At 45.9% G+C, this 26,903-nt stretch overlaps 1 protein-coding gene across 1 annotated transcript in view; it reads right to left on the bottom strand.

The window, feature by feature from the left end:
• Positions 1-26,903, bottom strand: part of LOC309545287 (uncharacterized protein) — a gene marked incomplete at its 3' end in the record, with an annotated part of 724,166 nt that overhangs the window by 14,103 nt on the left and 683,160 nt on the right. The gene's annotated exons all lie outside the window — the stretch shown is intronic.

Below are 26,903 nucleotides of genomic sequence, written 5' to 3'. Positions count from 1 at the left end.
TATATATAGTATATAACAGGCTGTACACGGGGATGAAGTCCTGAGAGTTGAATATGTGTTCAACAGATTCTCTACAAGGCTACTGAGTGTAATAATTCTGCAGCTGTAAATCCATCCACAAACAAAAACGCATGAACGTTACAGATTGAACGAGCCTTAAAAAAAAATATGGATTCAGCAGAATTATCCACTCATGTACTACAATTAAAACAACAAGTAGATGCATTGATCCATGCGCTTACAGAGGTAAAAAATGACAATCAAACCTTGAGACAGCAGCTTGGCCGTCTCACACAGCCTCCTGCAGCTCAGCCCCGTGAGCCTAAGATAAACCCTCCTATAGTGTTTTCTGGTGATCGGAGCAAATTCCGTGAATTTAAAAACGCATGTCAATTGTTTTTTTTGGTAAAACCTCTAACCTACACCACTGACCAAATTAAGGTTTGTACCATCATCTCCTATTTAACGGGTGAACCCCGGGCCTGGGCAGATGCTCTCTTTGAAAAGGATGATCCACTCCTTAATTCTTATCCCTTATTTCTAGCACAACTTGCTACTTTATACGAAGACCCCAACAAACAGAGTACCGCTGACACCCAGTTACGGGCCCTAAAACAAGGAAGGAGACCTGTTGAAGATTTCATGGCGAATTTTAAAAGATGGTCCCCTGATTCAGGGTGGAACGACACATCTTTGCGAACGCAGTTTAGACTCGGCCTATCTGAGGCCGTTAAAAACGAGCTCGCCCGAGCGGATTTACCTGGCACTCTAGAGGGACTGATCCAGACCAGTATCAATATTGACAAACAACTACGAGAAAGAAAGGCTGAGAAGATGGGCTCACCATTTTCCAGTCCTTCTCGGATGTTGCCTGCTGACCCTACTCCTATGGAAGTAGGAATGATACGTCCACCTCTGACCCTTTCTGAACGTGCCAGGAGGAAAACCGAACATCTTTGCATGTACTGCGCATCCCCGAATCATTTGGTAAACGACTGTCCTCTTGTCCGCAGAAAAGAGGGTGAGTGTTCAAATGTCTTGCTAGGGGGACTCACAACTTCCTTTTCTAATCCTTATCTTTTTGTTCAATTAACATTGCAGTGGGACCAAACTAGGATCACCACCAAGGCTATGATTGACACAGGATCTTGTGGAAACTACATTGACATTTGTTTTGTCTCCCTTAATAAAATACCTATTGTTTCAAAACCCAAACCTGTCTCCGTTAGTTTTATTAACGGTACCCCTTTATCCTCTGGTCCTATCACCAGTCAGACACAGGCACTTCTTGTAACTGCTGACGAGTCTCATGTGGAGACCACCACCTTTGATGTATTAACTTCGCCACATTTTCCAATCATTTTGGGACTTCCCTGGTTACACATACATCAACCAATCATCGATTGGAAAACAGGAACGTTAGCCTTCTCTTCTCACTATTGCGAGACGACGTGTAACTTCCCCACACATGATAGGATCCTGTCTGTACTGCCAGATGACATTATTCCTAAGTGTTATCAAGATTTATCGGAGGTTTTCCTCGAGAAAAACGCTCAAATGCTACCTCCTCATAGGACTATGATTGTTGTATCGATCTGCTCCCTAATAGCAAGTTGCCTTACGGACATGTATATCCTCTCTCACAGGATGAACTCTCTCACCTTAAGGAGTATCTGGATGAAAACTTGGCAAAAGGATTCATCCGACCTTCTACTTCCTCCACTGCTGCTGGGCTTTTCTTTGTCCACAATAAGGACTCTAGCCTTAGGCCTATCATTGATTTCAGACAATTAAATGCCATCACAATAAAGGATCGTTATCCTTTACCTCTTATTCCTGAACTTATCGAACAGGTGCGTGGGGCTTCTTTCTTTTCAAAATTGGACCTAAAAGGGGCATACAATTTAATTCGAATCCGTAAAGGGGATGAATGGAAGACGGCATTCAGAACCAGATACGGACTGTTTGAGTACCTTGTAATGCCATTTGGGCTATGTAATGCCCCCGCAGCCTTCCAACGTTTTATAAACGAGATATTCCGAGACTTGCTTGATGTTTGTGTGGTAGTATATTTGGACGATATACTTATCTATTCTCATTCCTTACCTGAGCACATAAAACATGTGAGACTTGTGTTGTCAAGACTACTTGCACATAACTTATATGTTAAAGCAAAGAAATGTCTGTTTCATAAAGAGGAGGTACTATTCCTAGGATATATTATATCTAAAAGTGGAATCAAAATGGACATGAGCAAAATATCCTGCATTCTGGATTGGCCTGTGCCAACCACTCGCAAAGCATTACAAAGGTTCCTAGGATTCTCTAATTACTATAGGAAATTCATTAAAAACTTCTCTGCGATTGTGAAACCTCTCACACAACTTACAAGCACGAAGAGACCATTTAATTGGTCAAAAGAAGCAAATGGAGCATTCTCTCTGCTGAAATCAAGCTTTACTACTGCCCCCATACTATGCCATCCAGACCCATCCCTTCAATACATCTTGGAGGTAGATGCGTCTAATATGGCAGTAGGAGCAGTTCTCTCACAACGACCAACAAACACCTCACCTCTTCACCCAGTTGCTTTCTTTTCAAAGTCATTAAGTAGCCCCGAGGTGAACTACCCAGTAGGTGAGAAGGAGTTATTAGCCATAAAACTGGCATTAGAGAATTGGAGACACCTACTTGAGGGCACTCAATTGCCAATTCTGATATATACTGATCACAAAAACCTCCAATACCTTCAGACTAATAGAACTCTTTCCCATCGGCAGGTACGGTGGTCGTTATTCTTTCTGAGATTTAATTTTTTAGTAACTTACACGCCCGCAGGCAAAAATAAAAAAGCGGATGCACTCTCACGACTAGCCGAGAAAGATTGCACTGAGGTTCCCTCAGTTCCTATAATACCACTTGAACGTATTATCGGAGTCGTTCACTCACTGAAGGAGGAGATTTTGCACAGCATAGGGTTGGATTCACCTCCACCACAACTAACTACTGACGCAGAAGGCTTCCTCTACTACAACGATAAATTATACATACCCCCTACTATGCGAACCAAGATCTTAGAATTGTCGCATGATGTACCTATGGCAGGACACATGGGTATGACTAAAACTCTCAATCTACTCACTAGGCAATTTTGGTGGCCAGACATGAAGACAACCGTAAAAAAGTTTGTTTTATCTTGTGATATCTGTGCAAGGTCTAAAATTGACAACACGAAACCATCAGGATTACTTTGTAGTTTACCGATAACCCAGGTTCCGTGGGAAGTGGTATCCTTAGATTTCATAGTGGAACTACCACCTTCCAAAGGATTCAACATCATCTTGGTATCAGTGGACCATCTGACCAAGATGGCACATTTCACCCCTATCCGAAAACTACCTTCATCCAAACAAACAGCGGAATTACTTGTGAAACATGTCTTTAAGTTACATGGTATTCCAAAAACACTGCTGTCTGACCGTGGTTCACAATTCATCTCAAAGTTTTGGCTAGCTCTATGTCAGATACTGCGAATAGAGCGTAACCTTACTTCTGCCTACCACCCTCAGACCAACGGACAGACAGAGAGAGTTAACCAGTGCATTGAACAGTACCTGCGTTGCTAAACTTCGTATCTACAGGACGATTGGGCAGATCTCCTCCCACTGGCGGAATTCGCCTATAACAACGCTACTCATAGCACTACTAAGCAAAGTCCGTTTTACCTGAATTATGGGTTTCATCCCACACTCCTTCCTCCACGTATCTTACCATCAAGTAATCCAGTAGCATCTGATTATCTTGCCCAGATAAAGGATTCTCTGGGATTACTCAACAATACCATATCTCATGCTCGTAGCCAACAAAAAAAATACTAAGACCTCTGTAGGAAACCCTCTCCCCAATATGTCATTGGGGATCTTGTTTGGCTTTCTACAAAAAATCTGAGACTAAAGATCCCTAGTAAAAAACTTGGACCTCTATTTCTGGGACCTTTTCCAATAGAGAAGTTTATTGGAAAAGCTGCAGTACAACTCACATTGCCAGTAGACCTCAAGATACATCCTGTCTTCCATGTGTCTCTACTAAAGCCCCATGTTCCTAACCAAGGAATAAGGCCTACTATCTCACCTCCACCTCCTGTACAAGTGGAGGGTGGAGAAGAATTTGAGATAAAAGAAATTTTGGATTCCCGTTTCAATAGAAGAAGACTCCAGTATCTTGTACGATGGAAGAATTATGGGCCCCAAGATGACACCTGGCTGGATACCTCCGATATCCATGCCCCTAGACTGATTCGCAATTTCCACTCGAAATATCCGGAAAAAACAGTTCTAGAGGCCTTCCGGAGCCGGCCTTAAGGGGGGGGGGTACTGTAATGTTCCGGTACCTATGGTACCCTTGTTCCTATATTTCTCCTCTCTTTGCGTCCCATCTTGTATAACAAAGGACGCATACACCTTTAAGAACGGATGACATCACTGCCGAGCGCCGCTATGAGCGGCTATTTCAATCGCCGGTTTGCTTTCACTCATCGCTCGTTCAAACCCACATGTTCATCGCACCTACGCCTGAGAAGTCGGAGCTGCTGACATACCTTCCTTGCTGAACTAAAGCCGGAAACCTCGCTGGTGATCTGTATCCCGCTACGGGATCACCCCTCTCCATGGACACTGTTATTCCTAACCTATCTAAGTGATAAGTACCCCGCAGGGGATTCTTACTAACCAATCTCCTACTGTCACCTACTGCAATTACCAAGACTATCTGTATCTATCTATCTACTATCATCTGCATAAGACTGTTAGCTCTTGGGACTACCTTGAACTATCCTTGCACTAGGTTACTCTGTCTAAAGTATACTCCATCTGTGTCCTCTTACCATCTGCACTATACTTGACATCAGAACCTATCTGCTTACTATCACCTGCAACTCTCCTATACTACTTCTAGTGCTCACCATACAATAGCCTGTCTCTCATCTATATATCCTCATATACTCTATCCCTCCATTTAAACATCTACTAATATATATATATAGTATATAACAGGCTGTACACGGTGATGAAGTCCTGAGAGTTGGATATGTGTTCAACAGATTCTCTACAAGGCTACTGAGTGTAATAATTCTGCAGCTGTAAATCCATCCACAAACAAAAACGCATGAACGTTACACTGGAGCACCTCCAACAGTGTCTGCCGGTTTGAGCTAGGCAGATTTCCCTTACTATTTGCAATACAGAAGAGTGGGCTATCATTCTGGGATCATCTACAGAAAATCAGTCCTGACTCGCACCACCATAAGGCCCTACTGACCAATAAGAACCAGCCTAAGCCTGGCGGTCTGCAACAACTCATCAGCGCCTTGTCTATCCCAAACTCCAAACACTTTGGCCTGACAAAATCAAAAATAAAAAACATGAAATATTCAAAAGAAAAATATGTTAAAGAATGGAGAAATGAAATAACAAACTCAAAAAAACTATCTGTTTTCCAGTCATTGGAGAGAGACTAAAAACTGGCCCCATACCTGGATGTGCTACAAGAACCCAAAGACAGGCAGACACTGAGCCTGTACAGACTGAGCGCCACCAGCCTGGGAATACAATTAGGACGGCCCAGACAGACCTACAAGCTAAGGGAGAGTAGACTGTGCCAGCAATGTGACCAGGGGGTTCTGGAGGATGAGGACCACTTCCTGCTACAGTGCCCTAAGTACTCATCAGTGTGGGACACTCACTTCCAGAGACTCTCTGCTTTCATCCCGGACTTCAATGCTATAGAAGAGAAGAGAAAACTCCAAAGCCTACTGAGAGAAGGGGAATCAATGGTGAAAATAGCTGCACAATATGTGACAGAGTTTCACAGACTGAGAGGGACATGAAAAACTGAGGAACTAAAAATCCTTTACATGGGCTCACCCCCGATCACCATTATATTACCTCTTAACCACCCACCCACCCCCCTTACAAACTCAACTGCTTTGGCAATGCTAAATTGTATTTGGTCCTGCCAATAGAGCTTATTTGAACTGAATTGAATTGAGAGAGAGAGAGAGAGGGGGAGAGAGAAGGAGGCGTGAGAGGGGGGAGAGAGGAGATAGATGAGGGAGAGAGGGGGGAGAGAGAGAGGGGGAGAGGGGGGATAGAGAGGGGGAGGGAGAGAGGGAGAGAGAGAGAGAGGGGAGAGAGAAGAGGAAAGAGAGAGGGGAAGAGAGAGGGGGAGAAAGAGGGGGAGAGAGAGGGGGGTTTAAAGAGAGAGAGAGAAGGGTTTGACAGAGACATGGTGGGGGGGTTGACAGAGAGAGAGAGTGGGGGTTGACAAAGAGAGAGAGGGATGACAGAGAGAGAAAGGGGGGTGAAAGAGAGGGAGGGGGGTGACAGAGAGAAAGAGAGGGGGTGACAGAGAGAGAGAGGGGGTGACTGAGAGAGGGGGTTGACAGAGAGAGAGAGGAAGTAACAGAGAGAGAGAGGGGTGACAGCGAGAGAGGGAGTTGACAGAGAGAGAGAGGGAGTAACAGAGAGAGAGAGAGGGGTGACAGCGAGAGAGGGGGTGACAGAGAGATCGAGCGAGGTAGTGACAGGGATAGAGAGGGGGTGACAAAGAGATAGAGGGGTGACAGAGAGAGAGAGAGAAAGAGAGAGAGAGGGTTTGACAGGAAGAGAGAGTGGGTGACAGAGAGAAAGGGGGTGGCAGAGAGAGAGAGAGAGAGAAAGAGAGAGAGGGTGACAGAGAGAGGGGGTGACAGAGAGAGAGATAAAGGGAGGGGGTGACAGAGAGAGAGGGGATGATAGAGAGAGAGAAGGCTGACACAGAGAGAGGGGGTGACAGAGAGAGGGGATGACAGAGAAAGAGTGTGACAGAGAGGGAGAGAAAGGTGACAGAGAGAGAGAGATAGGGCTGACAGAGAGAGAGGGGGTGACCGAGAGATATAGAGGGGGTGACAAAGAGAGAGGGGGCAGAGAAAGAGAGGGGGTGACAGAGAGAGAGAGAGAGGGGTGACAGAGAGGGAGAGGGGGTGAAAGAGAGTGGGAGGGGGTGACAGAGAGAGAGAAAAAGAGGGGGGTGACAAAGAGAGAGGGGTGACAGAGAAAGAGGGGGGTGACAGAGAGAGAGGGGGTGACATAAAGAGAGAGGGGGTGACACAGAGAGAGAGGGGAGTGACAGAGAGAGAGGGGGTGACAGAGAGAAAGAGAGGGTGACAGAGAGAGAGGGATAACAGAGAGAGAAAGGGGGGGGTGAAAGAGAGAGGTAGGGGGTGACAGAGAGCGATAAAGAGGGGGTAACAAAGAGAGAGAGAGAGGGTGACAGAGAGAGGGGGGGGCAGAGAAAGAGAGAGAGGGGGTGACAAAGAGAGGGAGGGGGTGGGAGAGAGAAAGAGGGGGGTGACAAAGAGAGAGAGAGGGGGTGACAGATAGAGATAGATGGGGTGACAAAGAGAGAGGGGTCAGAGAAAGAGAGGGGGTGACAGAGAGAGATAGAGGGGGGTGACAGAGAGGGAGAGGGGGTGAAAGAGAGTGGGAGGGGGTGACAGAGAGAGAGAGAAAGAGGGGGGTGACAAAGAGAGAGGGGTGACAAAGAAAGAGGGGGGTAACAGAGAGAGAGGGGGTGACATAAAGAGAGAGGGGGTGACACGGAGAGAGAGGAGAGTGACAGAGAGAGAGGGGGTGACATAGAGAGAGGGATAACAGAGAGAGAAAGGGGGGGGGTGAAAGAGAGAGGTAGGGGGTGACAAAGAGCGATAAAGAGGGGGGTAACAAAGAGAGAGAGAGAGGGTGACAGAGAGAGGGGGCAGAGAAAGAGAGAGAGGGGGTGACAAAGAGAGGGAGGGGGTGAGAGAGAGAAAGAGGGGGTGACAAAGAGAGAGAGAGGGGGTGACAAGAGAAAGAGGCAGTGACAGAAAGAGACGGAGTGACACAGAGAGAGAGGGGGATGACAGAGAGAGAAAGGGGGTGAAAGACAGAGATAGGGGGTGACAGAGAGAGCTAAAGAGGGGGTAACAAAGAGAGAGAGAGGGGGTGACAGCAAGAGAGGGGGGGGGGAAGAGAGAACGAGAGGGTGACAGAGAGAGAGAGAGGGATGACAGAGAGAGAAAGGGGGGTGAAAGAGAGAGGTAGGGGGTGACAGAGGGAGATAAAGAGGGGGTAATAAAGAGAGAGAGGGGGTGACAGAGAGGGGGTGACAGAGAGAAAGAGAGGGTGGCAGAGAGAGAGAGGGATGACAGAGAGAGAAAGGGGGGGGGTGAAAGAGAGAGGTAGGGGGTGACAGAGAGAGATAAAGAGGTGGGTAACAAAGAGAGAGAGAGAGAGAGAGGGTGACAGAGAGAGGGGGCAGAGAAAGAGAGAGAGGGGGGTGACAAAGAGAGGGAGGGTGAGAGAGAGAAAGGGGGGTGACAAAGAGAGAGAGGGGATGACAGAGAGAGATGGAGAGAGATGGGATCATCTACAAAAAAGCAGTCCTGACTCGTACCATCATAAGGCCCTACTGACCAATAAGAACCAGTCCAAGCCTGGCGGTCTGCAACAACTCATCAGCGCCTTGTCTATCCCAACCTCCCAACAGTCTGGCCTGACAAAATCACAAATAAAAAACATAACAAATTATTCCGAAGAAAAATATGTTGAAGAATGGAGAAATGAAATAACAAACTCGAAGAAACTAACTGTTTACCAGTCACTGCAGAGAGACTACAAACTGGCCCCATACCTGGAGGTGCTACAAGAGCCCAAAGACAGACAGACCCTGAGCCTGTACAGACTGAGCGCCCACAGCCTGGAAATGGAATTAGGACGGCACAGACAAACTTACAAGCCCAGGGAGAGCAGACTGTGCCAGCAGTGTGACCAGGGGGTCCTGGAGAACGAGGACCACTTCCTGCTACAGTGCCCTAAGTACTCATCAGTGAGGGACACTCACTTCCAGAGACTCTCCACTCTCATCCCGCACTTCAATTCTATAGAAGAGAAGAGGAAACTCCAAATCCTACTGGGAGAAGAGGAGCCAAGGGTGAGAATAGCTGCACAATATGTGACAGTGTGTCACAGACTGAGAGGGACATGAAAAACTGAGGACTTAAAAATCCTTTACATAGACTCACCCCCCATTCCCCTTTATATTACCCATTACCCCCCCCCCCCAACCAAACTGCTTTGGCAATGCTAAAATGTATTTGGTCATGCCAAAAAAAGCTTATTTGAATTTGAATTTGAAAATTTGAGTGACAGAGAGAGAAAGGGGGTGACAGAGAGAGAGAGGGATGAAAGAGAGAGAAATGGGGTGAAAGAGAGAGAGGGGGTGACAGAGAGAAAGAGAGGGGGTGACAGAGAGAGAGAGAGAGGGGGTGACTGAGAGAGGGGGTTGACAGAGAGAGAGAGGGAGCAGCAGAGAGAGAGAGGGGTGACAGCGAGAGAGGGGGTGACAGAGAGATCGAGCAAGGGGGTGACAAAGAGATAGAGGGGAGAGAGAGAGAGAGAGAGAAAAGGTTTGACAGAGAGAGAGAGTGGGTGACAGAGAGAGAGAGGGGGTGACACAGAGAGAGAGAGAAAGAGAGAGAGGGTGACAGAGAGAGGGGGTGACAGAGAGAGATAGAGGGAGGGGGATGACAGAGAGAGAGGGGGTGATAGAGAGAGAGAAGGCTGACACAGAGAGAGGGGGTGACAGAGAGAGGGGATGACAGAGAAAGAGGGTGACAGAGAGGGAGAGAGGGGTGACAGAGAGAGAGAGGAGTGTGACAGAGAGAGGGAGGGGTGACAGAAAGAGAGAAAGAGGGGGGTAACAAAGAGAGAGAGGGTGACAGAGAGAGAGAGAGGTGGGTGACAGAGAGAGAGGGGGACAGAGAGAGAGGGGGGTGACAGAGAGAGAGAAGGGTGACTGAGAGAGGGGGTTGACCGAGAGAGAGAGAGGGAGTAACAGAGAGAGAGAGAGGGGGTGACAGCGAGAGAGGGGGTGATAGAGAGAGAGGGTTGACAGAGAGATCAAGCGAGGGGGTGACAGAGATAAAGAGGGGGGTGACAAAGAGATAGAGGGGTGACAGACAGACCCTGAGCCTGTACAGACTGAGTGCCCACAGCCTGGAAATTGAATTAGGATGGCACAGACAAACCTACAAGCCCAGGGAGAGCAGATTGTGCCAGCAGTGTGACCAGGGGGTCCTGAAGGACGAGTACCACTTGATGCTACAGTGCCCTAAGTACTCATCAGTAAGGGACACTCACTTCCAGAGACTCTCCGCTTTCATCCCGCACTTCAATTCTATAGCAGAGAAGAGGAAACTCCAAATCCTACTGGGAGAAGAGGAGCCAATGGTGAGAATAGCTGCACAATATGTGACAGCGTGTCACAGACTGAGAGGGACATGAAAAACGGAGGACTTTAAAATCCTTCACATGGACCCACCCCCCATTCCCCCTTTATATTACCCATTACCCCCCCCCCCCAAACTCAACTGCTTTGGCAATGCTAAAATGTATTTGGTCCTGCCAATAAAGCTTATTTGAATTTGAAATTGAATTTGAATTTGAGAGAGAGAGAGAGGGGTTTGACAGAGAGGGAGAGAGTGGGTGACAGAGAGAGAGGGGGTTACAGAAAGAGAGAAAGAGGGGGTGACAAAGAGAGAGAGGGGTGACAGAGAGAGAGGGGTGACAGAAAGAGATATAGAGAGAAAGAGAGAGAGGGTGACAGAGAGAGGGGGGGGTGACAGAGAGAGAGAGAGGTAGGGGGTGACAGATAGAGAGAGGGGGTGATAGAGAGAGAGAAGGCTGATACAGAGAGAGGGGGTGACAGAGAGAGAGGGTGACATAGAGGGAGAGAGGGGTGACAGAGAGAGGGAGGGGGTGACAGAAAGAGAGAAAGAGGGTTGTAACAAAGAGAAAGAGGGTGAAAGAGAGAAAGGTGGGTGACAGAGAGAGAGGGGGGACAGAGATAGAGAGGAGGTGACAGAGAGAGAGAGGGGTGACAGAGACAGAGAGTGAGAGAGAGAAGGATGACAGATAGCAAAAGGGGGGTGAAAGAGAGAGGGGGTGACAGAGAGAGAGGGGGGGTGACAGAGAGAGGGGGGTAAAAGAGGGGGGGAAGACAAATGTCTCACCTAAAACCCCTAGTGAGAGTCTGGCTTAGAAACTCCCGTGGAAACATTCAGCTTTCTATCTCCCAAACACTGGAGCGAGAAAAGGAAGTACCCCCCTACCCACCCATGATCCCTGGCCCTGAATGCCAGCATTTCAAAATTCCTGGCCTTTGAAATTCTGTCATTTCGGCTGGTGGAGATGCAGAGTTTTAAGAGCCTTATGGTGGTGGCTGTCCCACAGTACGTCATGCCAAGCCGCCACTACTTTTCCAGGCAAGCCATCCCTTCCCTGCACAACCAAGTGGGTGACAAAATCAGGTGTGCACTGCGCAACGCCATCTGTGGCAAGGTCCACCTAACTACGGATACGTGGACCAGTAAGCACGGTCAGGGACGTTATATCTCCCTAACAACACACTGGGTAAATGCAGTGGCGGCTGGGCCTGAGGCGGATAGCAGTTTGGCACATGTCCTTCCACCACCGAGGATTGCAGGGCGCTTCAGTTTGCCTCCTGTTCCTAATCCTCCTACTCAGCTTCTTCATCCTCTACCGCCTCCTCTTCCGGTCAGCGTAACACCTTCACCACCAACTTCAGCACAGCCAGGGGTAAACGACAGCAGGCAGTTTAAAAACTTGCCTGTTTGGGTGAAAAACCACACACCGCGCAGGAGTTGTGGAGGGGCATTGAACTGCAGACCGATGAGTGGTTGCTGCCTCAAGCCCAGCCTGGTGTTGTGCAATAATGGGCGAAATCTCATAGCAGCTCTGGGCCTAGCCGGTTTGACACACATCCCTTGCTTGGCGCATGTGCTGAATTTGGTGGTGCAGAGGTTCCTTAGAAATTACCCCCATATGTCAGAGCTGCTGCACAAAGTGCGGGTGTAAGATTCTGGTACCTCCGGTACCCTTAATCACCACTTTCTCTGTAATGCGTCCCACCTTTCTCTTCAGGTGGTACGCATATACCTTTAAGAACGATGATGTCACTGCTGAGCGCCGCAGAGCGGCTATTTCAACCGCCGGCGGTCTCACTCACATTGTTCGTTCAACCTGCCTTGTTATCCACATGCTTTCAAGCCCGTCTCTCGATCGGAACCTCCAGCTATTCCCTTTACCTGGAGCAGACCGGAACCTCGCTACCGATCCCTGTATCTAGCTACCGGATCATTCCTTATCTACTGGACCTCTCTAAACTACTAACATTACAAGTGATAAGTACCCCGCAGGGGAACCCTCCATAACCTTATTGCACTATCTACCTATGCACATTAAGGACTGTTACTACCTATCCATACTATCCTATCATCTGCACTGCTGCATAGATTGCTAGCTCTCCTGTCTACTACTATCTATCCTTGCACTGGGTTAGTCTATCTTGTATTTGTCATCTGCTGTCCTCACCACCTGTTAGCATACTCGATACTAACCTATCTGCATTCCTAAATACCATCTTGAACTCTCCTATACAAACCTATTAAGTGATTACCGTCCTTGTCACTGTTCATACCTGTCCCTTCAGCACATCACCTTCATACTATCATATACATCCTATCACTCCAGGAACATCTCATTGAGTGTGTATATATCTGTATGTTGAAGCTGACAGGCCCACGGTGATGAGTCCTGGAGAGTTGGATCTGGTATTCAACACATCTCTACATGACTACTGAGTGGAGATTTTGCAGCTGCAAATCCAGCCTATACTAAAAACGCAGGAGCGTTACAGCGGGCCGTCTGTGCGCACTTTCGGCGTTCTCACCCTGCTGCTGTTCGCCTGTCAGCACTGCAGCGTAGCTTCGGCCTTCCCACTCACCGCCTCATATGTGACGTGCCCACAAGGTGGAACTCCACCTTGCACATGCTGGCCAGAATGTGCGAGCAGCAGCAGGCCATTGTGGAGTTTCAGCTGCAGCACGCACGCGTGAGTCGCTCTGCGGAACAGCACCACTTCACCACCAATAACTGGGCCACCATGCGAGACCTGTGTGCCTTGTTGTGCTGTTTCGAGTACTCCACCAACATGGCCAGTGCCGATGACGCCGTTCTCAGCTTAACTATCCCACTTCTATGCCTTCTTGAAAAAACACTTCGGATGATGATGGAAGAGGATGTGGCACAGGAGGAGGAGGAGGATGAAGAGGTAACATTTCCAAGGCTTTCAGGGCAGTCATTCGCAAGTGGCTCCGAGGGTGGGTTCCTGCACATACAAACGCCAGGGACACAATTGTCCAGCAGGGGCACAGTTCTGCAGGATGACGAGGATGAGGAGGAGGAGGAGGAGATGGAGGAGGATATGGAACCATGTTCACAGCAGGGTGGTACCCAGGCCAGCTAATGGCCATCACTGGTGTGTGGCTGGGGGGATAAGGAGGACACAGAGGATACACCTCCCACAGAGGACAGCTTTTCGTTGCCTCTGGGCAGCCTGGCACATATGAGCGATTACATGCTGCAGTGTCTCCGCAACGACCGCCGAGTTTCCCACATAGTAACTTGTGCTGATTACTGGGTGGCCACCCTGCTGGATCTCCGTTACAAGGACAACGTACTGTCCTTAATTCCCTCACTGGAGCGTGATCGGAAGATGCGCGAGTACCAGCGCACGCTGGTAGACGCGCTGCTGGTGGCAATCCCACCTGACAGCGGGGGCACAGTGGAAGAACAAGGCCAAGGCAGGGGAGGAGGAGGAAGAGGTCGTCAACACTGCCAGGGCACCGCCAACACCTCAGAAGGCAGGGTTAGCATGGCCGAAATGTTTAAAAGCTTTGTCAGCACGCCACAACAAGCAGCTGTACCAGCAGCTGATATGGAACGTCTTAGCAGGAGGCAGCATTTCACTAACATGGTGGAGCAGTATGTGTGCACATGCCTAGATGTACTGAATGACGGGTCTGCCCCCTTCAACTTCTGGGTCTCCAAGTTGGGCACATGGCCTGAGCTTTCCCTTTACACCTTGGAGGTGCTGGCCTGCCCTGCAGCCAGTGTATTATCTGAACGTGTATTTAGCACGGCTGGGGGCGTTATCACAGACAAGCGCAGCCGCCTGTCCAGAGCATTGTGGACAAGCTCACGTTCATTAGAATGAACCAGGCATGGATCCCACATGACTTGTCCTTACCTTGTGCAGAATAGACATGTATACCGGCCTTACCCAGCCATTGCTGGATTTGATCTTTCTTACTCTTTTGGGGTGTACACGAATTTAATTTTTTTTTTATTAAAAACCAAAAGCAGCGTTGGCTACCTTGTCCTCCTCCTCCACTGTCACCGCCGCTTCCACCTACACTGCCATATCCACCGCCATATCCTCTGCCACCTCAACCCCCTACTCCACATGGGCCTCGTCCTCCTCCTACATCATTCAAGATGATTATTTTTTATTTTTCAGTTTTTTCTGTTATTTTAAGTTATTTCCCTATCCACGTTTGTTTGCAGGGCATTTGACATGCTCTTAAGATGATTTTGCTGCCATTTGCAGCCCTGTAGCCCTTTTGATGTTTGTTTTAGAGGCATTTTAGTGCTTAAAAGTTCGGGTCTCCATTGACTTCAATGGGGTTCGGGATCGGGACAAAGTTCGGGTTAAGCCCGGGTCACAAACCCGGACTTTTTTTTCAAGTTCGGTCGAACCCGCCGAACCCGAACATCCAGGTGTTCGCTCAACTCTAGTCCTGACCTCAACCTGATAGAAGACCTTTGGGATGATCTAGAGTGGACACCGCAAGTCAGGCCTTCTTGTCCATATCCCAGACCAGAAGGGATGAGGTTTCCTAAAAAAGAGGAGCTGCAAATAAACCCTATTTTAGTAAACAGGTTTACCTATTAAAATAAAGCAAGGTGAACACTACATACATACAGTAGCACAGACCTAGCTATGTGGGTCTGTGTATGTGAGATAATAATAACAGGACAGAGATACACCATATATCTCAGTCATACCAATTCAGGTGCACACTCAAGAAGCTATGGACAGCTGCAGTTAACCTATTAGAACATAATAGTCTCTGCTTCTGGTCTGGGTAAAATACAACTTTCCCATGGACAGGACATGTGTCCTCAGATTTTCTCTCTGTCTTCACTTCCTCTTTCTGGGGATTGAAAGCCAGCCTCCCAGACACAGGAAGTGCTAATACATAATTCAATATCCCGCTGTGATAATGGCAGTGAACAGTAGGGGCAGCAGACCCCTACTCAGGTATTGTTCAATTTTGTCACCATCAGGACACTCTGTCTGAAAAATGCCATTCAGCCATTAATGTATAAAGAAGTGGCAGCAGGAAATCTAAAACACTGCGGTGCAATAAAGGATGAAAAACAATTGTTTAGTATACGTGTTGTTGTTTTTTTATGTTCTGTGAAGTACATAGACTGGACTGCACTGGAGACTATTATGGTAAGTTTGGCTTAATAAAGACTTATTGTAGTCCATCTCAATATTGTCTCAATCTGCACTGCACTGCACATATATAGATAAGAAGCAGAATCTGGTTATGAAACATAGTTTTTGTTTTTACGCAGATAAGCCTTACAATTGTCTGGAAGCCAATAAACAATAAAAAGCCATATATTTAAAATGTATGTATACATACATGATACAAAAAACAGTGTTTACAACCAGCCCACACCTGATCTAAATAACAATGTGTTTGAATATTTATGTAAATGTAATATTTGCCACACTATTAAACATTTTATAGGCTTCTATTTAGTTCTTATGAAATAACTTTCTTGTAAAAAGTACATTATTTAATTGTTATAACTTGCTAAATGTGCTGTGCTGTTACTATCACCACCAGTGCATAATTGGTGTATTTAGCATGGATTAAGAAGCGTGTATTAGGCATGGATTGTGAAATCTGTTGGAGTACACTTGTTCCTGCTTCATTATCAGTTATGTCAATCAATTACTGTAATATGTGCAAAATACAATAAAATAAAAATTAAGCTATATAGATGTGGTCCAGAAAAGTCCTTCTGTATTATTTAAAAAAAAATGTGTTTAAATAATACAGAAGGACTTTTGACTACACATATATATAATTTAATTTTTATTTTATTGTATTTTGCACACATTCCAGCACTGCATATTTTGTATGTTTATTGATTTGAAGGATTTGGTATATTGCGTTTTGTAAGGGGTTGGTTTAGCATTCATTTACAACTTTTTCAGTCAACATGCTGTATAATACTCATGTCTATTTTTCAGTTAAATGGACTATGTACACAAAAAGGTAAATCAAGTGGGAAAAATTATGGAAAAACGGTGAAGGAAAGGAGTTATAAAAAGTATTTGTTGTTAAGTATTATTTTCGCAAATATCTAAGCTAAAAACTATTCTCTACCCCAGGGGTTCCCAAACTTTTCAGACCGCGACCCCCAATATTAGATTGCTGACCACCCGCGACCCCGACCCCGACCCCTCCCCCTCGTATGTAAGATTTGCGATTTGGTTACATACTGACAGAGCTAAAACAAAAAGGAACACAATCTCTAAGCCAGGCTATTTTATTAACAAATTATGGACAAAAACAAATACATCCATAACTGTGAAATGCTTACAGACAGAATACGAACAAGCTGCCGACCAGAAATGAAGTATTTTAAGTTGTTTCCACTGTTGATAGGAAAATGCGAGTGATGGCAGCGGCGCCTCTATCCATGTCATATAGTGCGCGCTCCACTCCGCACAAACACTTGGATATGCGCTTCATAAAAGCTAACATTTATCTGGTTAACGTTAGAGTGAGCGGCCTCTTTCTTTAAACAAATTCGTTTAGGCTTTACAATAAATATTGTTTATGGGCTAATTAATGCCACAATAATTTGTTTATTTTATTGGCTAATTGTATTTTTCATTTTTGTTTTGCACTGAATACCATTGAATATTTTCATTGAATGCATTAAATATTTGCCGTGCACCGCTATGCCAGAAAAACGTTAAGAGCCACCTATTTTTTTTTATAATAAAGGGTTTCTATTTCCTATTTACGCGAAATCTACAGACGCAAACAGACAAAGTGTAATAAAATAAAGACCTAAATGTGTATTTCGGACTTTTTTTTTCACCACAGTCTGAAAGAAGACATGTTATTGAAGACAAATATCCAAAAATCTCAAAATTGACCAGTAAAAAAAAAAACAATGTTTTTGCCTGCCGTGTCTCGCATTAACTCGCATTAAAAATAATAAAAAAAAGTTTCTGTAAATCATCTCGCGACCCCCCGCTCCCCACTCCGCGACCCCCCGGGGGGTCGCGACCCCCACTTTGGGAACCACTGCTCTACCCCAACGTTTCTCAACCGGAGTGCCGCAGAACCCCAATCTCCAGGGGTTCTGCAGCAAAGTTACCAAAAACTTCCCTAACTAAGCAGGCACCTGGCAAAAGATTATTCCTGCCACCGGTTGAACCCTTTTTTGATTACAGTGGTGCTGGTCCGCTGTCTCAAAGATACATGCAGCTGCTACAGACACTCAGAAAGCTGTGCGGGTTACCCGCTCCACCTGCCCGCGTCCTGCCAACTGATGACATCATCACAGTTGCTAAGGGCCAGTTTGACACCTGTACAGCTTGCTGTGATGCGCTCTGGTGGTTTGTGGCATGCGATAACTCCCACTCATCTGATGGTGTATCTGGAGAGGCACATGTAGCTGTGTGAGAAGGAAGAAGGAAAAAGACACCTTAAGGAGGCTAAGTTTGAAACTGTCCTTAATGTGAAAGTTGTCAGTAATGAGCAGAGCTAACAATGTACAGAGCCCTTAATGGGGGAGACTTCTTCCAGACTGCTGACCAGCTCGGTATCCTCCTACAGTGCAGGACTTTGTAAATAAACATTTTTCTGGGCAGTAGGGGTGCTGAAGCCGAACATGAAAGTGAAAGTCAACCGAATGAGAAAATGTCGGGATCAGGCAGGTCAGTAGATCTCCATTTTTAAAAAAGGCAATATGTACGTACTGTATGTGTGTGAGTGTATGTATGTATATATGTACAGTGTGTGTGTGTGTGTATATGTACAGTATGTATGTGTGTATGTATGCATATGTGGATGTATGTGTATATGGCCGATGATTTCACAAAGGGATGGGGTCATCAGGTGATGTCACTGAGTGGCCCGCTGCTTAGTTATTTAAGGACTGTAAGATGGCGGAAGCCTTTGGTGCAAACTGACCTTTTTTTTTCCTAATTTCGGGTCAGCGAAGACAGCGGGCATTGTGATTGATGATTGATCTACACAGGGGGACATTTTTGAAAATTTTTAAATAAAGGACTTGTCAAAAACAAATGCCAATTGTGAATAAAAAAACAATATTTTTTTGCATTTTGCTATAGGACATTCCCCAAAAAAAAATTTTAAAATCAAAATTTTTTAACATTTTAGGGCAATTTGTTTTCAGCTACATATTTTTGGTAAAAAAAATCGTAATAAGCATATTTTGATTGGTTTGCGCAAAAGTTATCGCGTCTAAGATTTATGTAATTTTTTTTTTATTAGGATTGGAGGCAATCTGTGATTTTTAGCGGGACTGCGACATTACGGCGCACAGATCAGACCCCTAACTGACATTTTTGACACTTTTGGGGGTACCCGTGACATTACTACAGTAAACAGAGGAAGAGGGTTCTCCCTCGAAACGCGTCAACCAAGCCATCACGGACGCCATCTGGTCTACTCGCATCATTGGAGCATTCCAGCAGTCCTGGAGGAGACTTTTTATTGTGCTTTGATATGCTTGTTTACACCATGCATTTGTGGGTATAATGTGTGTCACTTTTTATCCTGTATTAAATTTTTATAATGGAACTGCACTAGTTCGGTGTGCCCTTCGCTTGTTTTCGTTGTTTTATTATGATACTAATGGTCCTGAGAGGGCAGCAAGATCCTAGGCTTTGACAATAAGGATTAGACACACTTCCTTTCCTCGAGCATAACCCCTTAAAGAGGAAGTAAAAAAAATGTGAAAAAAAAACCCTGTAAAGACAAAGGCTAGTATGCATCACATTTTTAGGAGATATTTATAGCACCTATAGGCAAGCCTTAATATAGGCTTACCTATAGGTAAAAGTCTTTAAAGTGGTGTAGCAGAGTGTCCCAGAGAGAGCCAGGAAAAGTCCTGTTCGGGGTTTATACATCACCCAGGCATCTCTCCTATACCTTTAGGGATCTCTGAGCCATGATCCAGTTTGGATCTTCGTCCTCTTCACCAGGCCAATTTAATCTCACCTGAGACAGACAGCAGGCCTCTCTCAGCCTGGGAACACAGACAACGTTTGTCTATGAGAGAGGAAGGTCAGTAAAACTACCTGTGTGTGTCTTTGGAAGCTGACAAGCTGTAGGCTTGCTCAGTCTGTGTTAGTTAGGGACTGCATTGTGTGTAGTAAGCGCCGGGACACGGCTAGGCTTTTGTTTATTATTATTACTGCTTGTTTTCTAAAAAGGCACTGTACAGCACCTGTATATAGACTTGTATATAACACCAATAAACACCGCACTGTTTGTCACAACCTCACTGGATTTGGTATCTGTGCCTGAAAAACTGCTTATCCCAGGGAACTTTGCACCTGCTACCTGTTCCCCAACTTACATATGGTGGAGGATGCGGGCAGTGGTAGTAAGTTACTACTTAAAGGGCCAGTACCTGGAGTGACTAAACATGGAGGAATTCCTCAAACAGTTGGTGTTATCCAACGCTGCACAGCAGCAAGCGAACGCTGCACAGCAGCAAGCAAACTCTTTGATTCAACAACAGATTGGTGCTGTACAAGAACAATCGAAGCAAGCGAACGCTTTTTTTAAACAACAGGTTGGTGTTGTGCAAGAACAAACGAAGCAAGCAAACACTGCACAACAGCAAACAAACTCTTTGATTCAACAACAGATTGGTGCTGTACAAAATCAAACCCAGTTGATGTTTGAAAAACTGACAAGTGCTGCAGAAGCAGACAGAAAGGTGCTGGCTGAGGTGGTGCAGACACTTGCACAGGAGTCGGCTGTGAAAACAGAACCAGTTAGAGACCGCTCCTCAGCCATCCATGTTGGTCGCTTCCTGTCCAAGATGACTGCTGATGATGACCCAGAGGCCTTTCTGGTTACATTTGAGAGAACCGCTGAGAGGGAAGGCTGGCCCAAAACCCAGTGGGCAGGATTGATCGCTCCCTTACTTACTGGGGAATCGCAGAAGGCCTATTACGATTTGGAGTCCGTGGATGCAGGAGAGTATGAAAAGGTCAAGCAGGAAATCCTGGCATGTCTCTGTGTCAACTTGGCCATTCGAGCCCAGCGGGTCAACAGCTGGTCCTTCCAAGATGAGAGGCCCCCAAGATCACAGATGTTTGACCTAATCCACCTGGCGCGAAAATGGCTACAGCCGGAGTCCTTGTCTGGGCCACAAATAGTGGAGCGTGTAGTCATGGATCGGTTCCTGAGGTCATTACCAACTCCTTTGCAGAAGTGGGTGAGTCAAGGAGACCCCAAGTCGGCGGACAACCTGGTGGAGCTTGTTGAGAGGTACTATGCTGCAGAGAACCTGGTCACCACCCCTACAGCCGCATGAACTTTCCACCCAAAGCCACGGTCTCCTCAGACAACCGGTAAGACTGTTCCAGGGGAAGTGGGTGGTCAGCATGGCAAGGAGACAGGGGGGAGGATTTTTGGTGCCAGAGCTGAAGTTTGGCGTCCCAAACAAGGGGAAGCCACTGCCTGTCAACAAACCTAACTGGGGTAACATCAGGTGTTTCCGTTGCCAGGAACTGGGACATGTTGCAGCAAACTGTCCATTGACAGATGAACCCATGCACTGTGACATGTCTCTTAGAAGGCAGTCTATGTTTGCTGCTGTTTCATGTGCTGCTGTGCCAGGTTTAGGAAAACACATATGCCAAATGACTGTTAATGATAAGTCTATTGCAGCCTTGCTGGACTCGGGAAGTCTGGTGACTTTAGTTAAAGCAGAAATGGTTGAAAATGTGAATTTAAATGCAAAAAAAGTTGCTGTGATCTGTGTACATGGTGATACTCGGGAGTATCCTATAGCGACTGTTCGCTTTGAAACTGATTTAGGTACGGTGTCCCATCCGGTCGGACTTGTGCCCCACTTAGTGCATGAGGCCATCATTGGTAGAGACTTCCCTAAGTTTTGGCAACTGTGGGTCGGTCACCGTAACTGACTCAGTGGTGGAGCCAGAACCCCTGGCTATCACCGACAATGTTGGTTTAAGGGATCTCTCTCAAGGTTCCCCGGATTTTCCTTTCTCTGTTATGGCAGGAGAACTGGAGGAGCCTGAGGAAGTCCCCACAGTCAGTCAAGGTGGACAACCTTCTGCTGAGCCTGAGGGTACATTGGAGTTTGCTGATCTTAATGTACACAAGGAAAACTTTGGTACAGAGCAGAGAAAAGACCCTACCCTTGCCAGGGCCTGGGAGAATGTAGTAATGGTTAATGATGTACCTGGCGAACCAGGGGACAGGCCCTGTTTTCCTTTTTTCAGCAGCAATGAGGATTTATTGTATCGTGTATATAAAAAGAACGATGAAATTGTTGAACAGTTGGTGGTCCCTAAGCCTTACAGATGAGTGGTCCTGGAATTAGCTCATGGACACTTACTAGGAGGTTATTTAGGGGTTGAAAAAACCACTGAAAGGGTGTTACGCAGGTTTTACTGGCTTGGGATACAGAAAGATATTGACAATTATTGTCAATCTTGTCCTGTATGTCAGATGTCAACCCCACTACCCCACTTCCGAAGTCCTTTAGTGCCCTTACCCATTATTGAAGTGCCCTTTGAGAGGATCGCCATGGACCTCGTAGGTCCACTTCCCAAGTCTGCCTGGGGTCATCAACACATTCTTGTAATCATGGATTATGCTACCCGTTACCCCGAGGCAGTTCCCTTACGCACTGCATCCGCTAAGAACATTGCTAAAGAGTTGTTCATGGTGTTCAGTCGCGTTGGGGTCCCTAAGGAGATCCTTACGGACCAGGGCACCTTCAATAAAACATTAAAGAGTATGTTAAAAAAGGTTGTGGACAAGGATGGAAAAAACTGGGACTTCTTGATTCCGTACTTGATGTTCGCCATCAGGGAAGTACCCCAGTCCTCTACGGGATACTCTCCTTTTGAATTGCTTTATGGGAGACACCCTCGGGGACTCTTAGACATAGCCAAGGAAATCTGGGAGGGGGAGCAGACACCCCACAAAAGTTTCATTGAGCACATCGCTCAAATGCAGGACAGGATTGCAGCGATCATGCCTATGGTAAAGGAACACTTACTGCAGGCCCAGGCAGCCCAACAGAGAATATACAACAGGGGAGCCCGACTCTGTGTCTTCTCACCTGGTGACAGGGTCCTGGTGTTAGTTCCCACTGTCGAGAGCAAGTTCCTAGCTAAGTGGCAGGGTCCCTTCGAAGTATTGGAAAGAGTTGGGGAGATCAATTATAAAGTGCATCAACCAGGAAAAAGGAAGCCAGAGCAGATTTACCATAATTATCTGTTAAAGCCCTGGAAGGATAGGCTGGCCTTAACTGCGAGGTCCGTCCCTGTGACATCTAGGGTTACTGAGTCCCCTCTGGTCCCTGAGGTCACGGTTCCAGACACCCTGTCTTATTCCCAAAAACAAGAAGCTAGAGAGTTTCTGATAAGGAATAGAGAGAAATTTTCGGAGTTACCTGGTACGACTTCAGCAGTTCAGCATGATATTGTTACTGAACCTGGGGTCCGTGTCAAGCTCAAACCGTACCGAATTCCCGAAGCGAGGAGAAAAGACATTAGTGATGAAGTAAAAAGGATGCTGGAGCAAGATGTCATTGAGGAATCCAATAGTGACTGGTCAAGCCCCATCGTTTTAGTCCCAAAACCGGATGGTACTTGGAGGTTCTGTAACGACTTCAGAAAACTCAATGCAGTGACAAAGTTTGACACATACCCAATGCCCAGAGTGGAAGAACTTATAGACAGACTTGGCAAAGACCGCTATCTAACTACTTTAGACTTGACCAAAGGATATTGGCAAATACCCCTGACTGGTAGCGCCAAAGAAAAGACTGCGTTTGTTACCCCAGAGGGTTCATTTCAGTATAAAAAAATGCCTTTTGGGTTGCAAAATGCCCCTGCGACATTTCAGAGGGCCATGGACAGGACCCTAAGACCTCACCGACAATATGCAGCTGCCTATCTGGACGATATAGTGGTACATAGCAGTGACTGGGAGTCTCACTTGCCCCGTGTACAGGCTGTTCTGGATTCCCTCTTCAAGGAAGGTTTTACAGCAAACCCCAAAAAATGTGCCATTGGTTTAGAGGAAGCCAGGTATTTGGGCTACACTATTGGTCGTAGAGTCATTAAACCTCAGTTAAACAAAGTAGAAGCCATCCAAGAATGGCCACGTCCTGCAAACAAGAAGCAGGTCAGAGCCTTTCTTGGAATTGCAGGGTACTATAGGAGGTTTATCCCGAATTTTGCAACTCTAGCTGCCCCACTGACCGACCTTACGAAAGGGAAAGAATCAGTAATGGTGAAATGGTCCCCAATAGCAGAAGAGTCTTTCCAAGTCTTAAAGAAGGCTCTTTGTGCACAGCCAGTGTTGTACTCCCCTGATTTCTCCAAGGATTTCTTGGTTCAGACAGATGCGTCTGATGTAGGTATTGGGGCCGTATTGTCACAGGTACACAATGGGGAAGAACACCCTGTGGTATACCTGAGCAGAAAGCTTAATGAACACGAGAGAAAGCATGCAGTCATTGAAAAGGAATGTTTAGCCATAAAGTGGGCCTTGGACGCACTAAGGAACTATCTGTTAGGGCGCCAGTTTGATTTGATAACTGACCATGCTCCTCTGAAATGGATGGCCCAAAAGAAGGAGACTAATAGACGGGTGAACCAGTGGTTTTTGGCTCTACAAGATTACTCCTTCACTGTAAAACACAGGCCAGGTCTTGAGGTGGGGAATGTAGATGCCCAGTCCCGTGTTCACTCCTGTTTGGCCACAGGTGTTCCAACCCTGGGGTTGAAACAAGGGGGGGGGGATATGTAGCAGAGTGTCCCAGAGAGAGCCAGGAAAAGTCCTGTTCGGGGTTTATACATCACCCAGGCATCTCTCCTATACCTTTAGGGATCTCTGAGCCATGATCCAGTTCGGATCTTCGTCCTCTTCACCAGGCCAATTTCATTTCACCTGAGACAGACAGCAGGCCTCTCTCAGCCTGGGAACACAGAAAACGTTTGTCTATGAGAGAGGAAGGTCAGTAAAACTACCTGTGTGTGTGTCTTTGGAAGCTGACAAGCTGTAGGCTTGCTCAGTCTGTGTTAGTTAGGGACTGCATTGTGTGTAGTAAGCGCCGGGACACGGCTAGGCTTTTGTTTATTATTATTACTGCTTGTTTTCTAAAAAGGCACTGTACAGCACCTGTATATAGACTTGTATATAACACCAATAAACACCACACTGTTTGTCACAACCTCACTGGATTTGGTATCCGTGCCTGAAAAACTGCTTATCCCAGGGAACTTTGCACCTGCTACCTGTTCCCCAGCTTACATTGGGTATACAGCCACTTTAAGTGCAGGAGAGTTACCTTCTTTGATTCTTTGATATAGCTATTTGTCTGGAGTTCAAATTTAGGATAATATTAAAGGATTTTTTAATTTATTTATTTATAGTTGCTTTGGGCTGTTCAGATATGTTTTACCTGCTCCGTGTAATGGTTTTTCACAGAGCAGTGCCAATCCTCCTCTTCTGGGGTCCCCTGCCAGCGCTCCTGGCCTCTCCCGCCTTCAAGTACCAAACTGCTTGCTAGGGGGATTTCTCATGTGTGCTCAATCCTGAGTCACACTGCTCTCTCATCAGTGGATTTGACTGACAGCAGCAGGAGACAATGGCTCCCGCTGCTCTCACTGAGTCCAGTGAGTAGGGAGAAAAACCGCTGCTCTCAGTCAAAGTGCTGGATTGAGATCAGCTTCAGGTAAGTGTAGCGCTTCCCCTGTGGGAGCCATTGTAATTTAACTGGCTCTTTCCCAAGATTGTTGCAGAAGCAGCCTGGTACACAGCAACAGTTCATTCATTCAAGCTCATTAATCAGTCTAGGGGATGTCTTTCTATAATATACTGTATATTGCTGAAGAACTTGGGGGATATGGGATATTTCAGAACTACTGAACAATAGCAAGAGAACTCTTTGCTTTGCTAAGCCTCCCAGAACAGTTTTTATCAATAAGCAAAGAAAGATGGCCAGAACTGAGTCCTTGTAAAAGCTATCTCAGTGGAGCTACCACTGGCTCCTCAACCCAGAGGAAAACAACACACAGTAACAAGGACCCTGAGCTCAGTCAGCTCAGGTCAGAATGTACAATGTCACAGGATCACCAGATGCCTCCTTCCACTATCCAGTGGACACTCTTCAGTGATGGAGAGGTTAATGCCCACAATGCCACAGGACAGCCAGACCCTTTGGAACTTTCAACAGGCTCTCCTGACCGGGGGGGGTCTGTACTGGTAATCAGAGCATTGATTACCAGTGCAAACCCTTGGGGAATGCCACTAGAGTCACCAGGGGTTGCCCACCCATGGCCACCAGGGATACCCACCCATGACCACTAGGGATGCCCACCTATGCCGACAGGGATGTCAATCAGTGTTAAAGGAGCCTGTCAGTGCCCTCAAATTGCTCCTTTGAAACAGTTATTATTTTAGTCATGTTACTGGCACCATTTAGGGCTGTGCAGACACAGACTCACACTGTAGAAAGCATACATTATCTAAGTAATAGAAGCCCCTCCTAAAGATCTTTTCCTGCAGATGCCAAAGAATAGGGAAAGATCATGTGACCATATAACAGTGCTGCAGGAATAAGGTAGACAATCTAAAAAAAAATACAATGGCATCATTTAAATGGTTTATGTGAATAAATTGTGGCAATTAACACTTCTCTGTTTAGTATCACTTTATTGCAGAGAACTCATTAAGGTAACAAAAACCTTTAGGCTTTACATCCATTTTAAAGTAAAAATAAATTGAGTACTACAAGTCAGGTTTTTTTTTTTTTTTAGAATGATTTATTGAAGGCTTCTGGACAGTTTTTTTAGTAAAAGTAAGACACAGAACAGAATAAAAATCCCCCAAGATTTTGAAAAAAAAAGAAGAATATTACTGTGATAGACAACATTTTGCCGGGGTTGGAATGCAACAGCATCATTCTAGTGCAATAATTTTATTTGCCAAATCAGTCGGTACACTTCATTACATTTAGGTCTGGGTAACACTGCCAAGTAAAGACAATTATAGAAACATATTTAATAACAGTTCAAAGTGCAAAGGTATGCAGTAACCCATGGCAACAATTGTAACCAACCTTAGCAGAAGTGTAACTGTGTGTGATGGGGCCCACTAGCAAAAATATTAGGGGTCTCCTAATTCTTTACTCTTCTCACAGGAAATCCAGCTAGTGATATCTTTTGCTTATTACCAAATGTATAGTGGTTACAAAATGATATATTTATTCAATTTATCCAAACGTATTTGCCAAATTCTATTGCTACCTGCATACATTAATACATAGCCTGGATTACCAACCTTTATATACATCCAATTCATTCGAAAAAAATTGTCAAATGCTATTGCTACTTGAATAAATTAATATGCAATGTTGAGACTGCAATGATGCTGAGCCCCATGTATGTTCTATGGTTTGCTATGGTTATAGTTGTATCCCTTTTTTACCTACAGGCTAAGATGATGTGTTTGGTGGCAATGATGGGTTACTTAACACAATTGTCTTTTTCTCTGTTACTGAATAATCTCAATAATGTAATTGCATAACATAATAGTATACCTCAGCATTTTATTGTTT

This window comes from Pelophylax lessonae (genome assembly GCF_965119305.1).
Source record: "Pelophylax lessonae genome assembly, chromosome: 2".
Classification (NCBI taxonomy): domain Eukaryota; kingdom Metazoa; phylum Chordata; class Amphibia; order Anura; family Ranidae; genus Pelophylax; species Pelophylax lessonae.
This window is presented reverse-complemented; position numbering and strand designations above follow the sequence as displayed.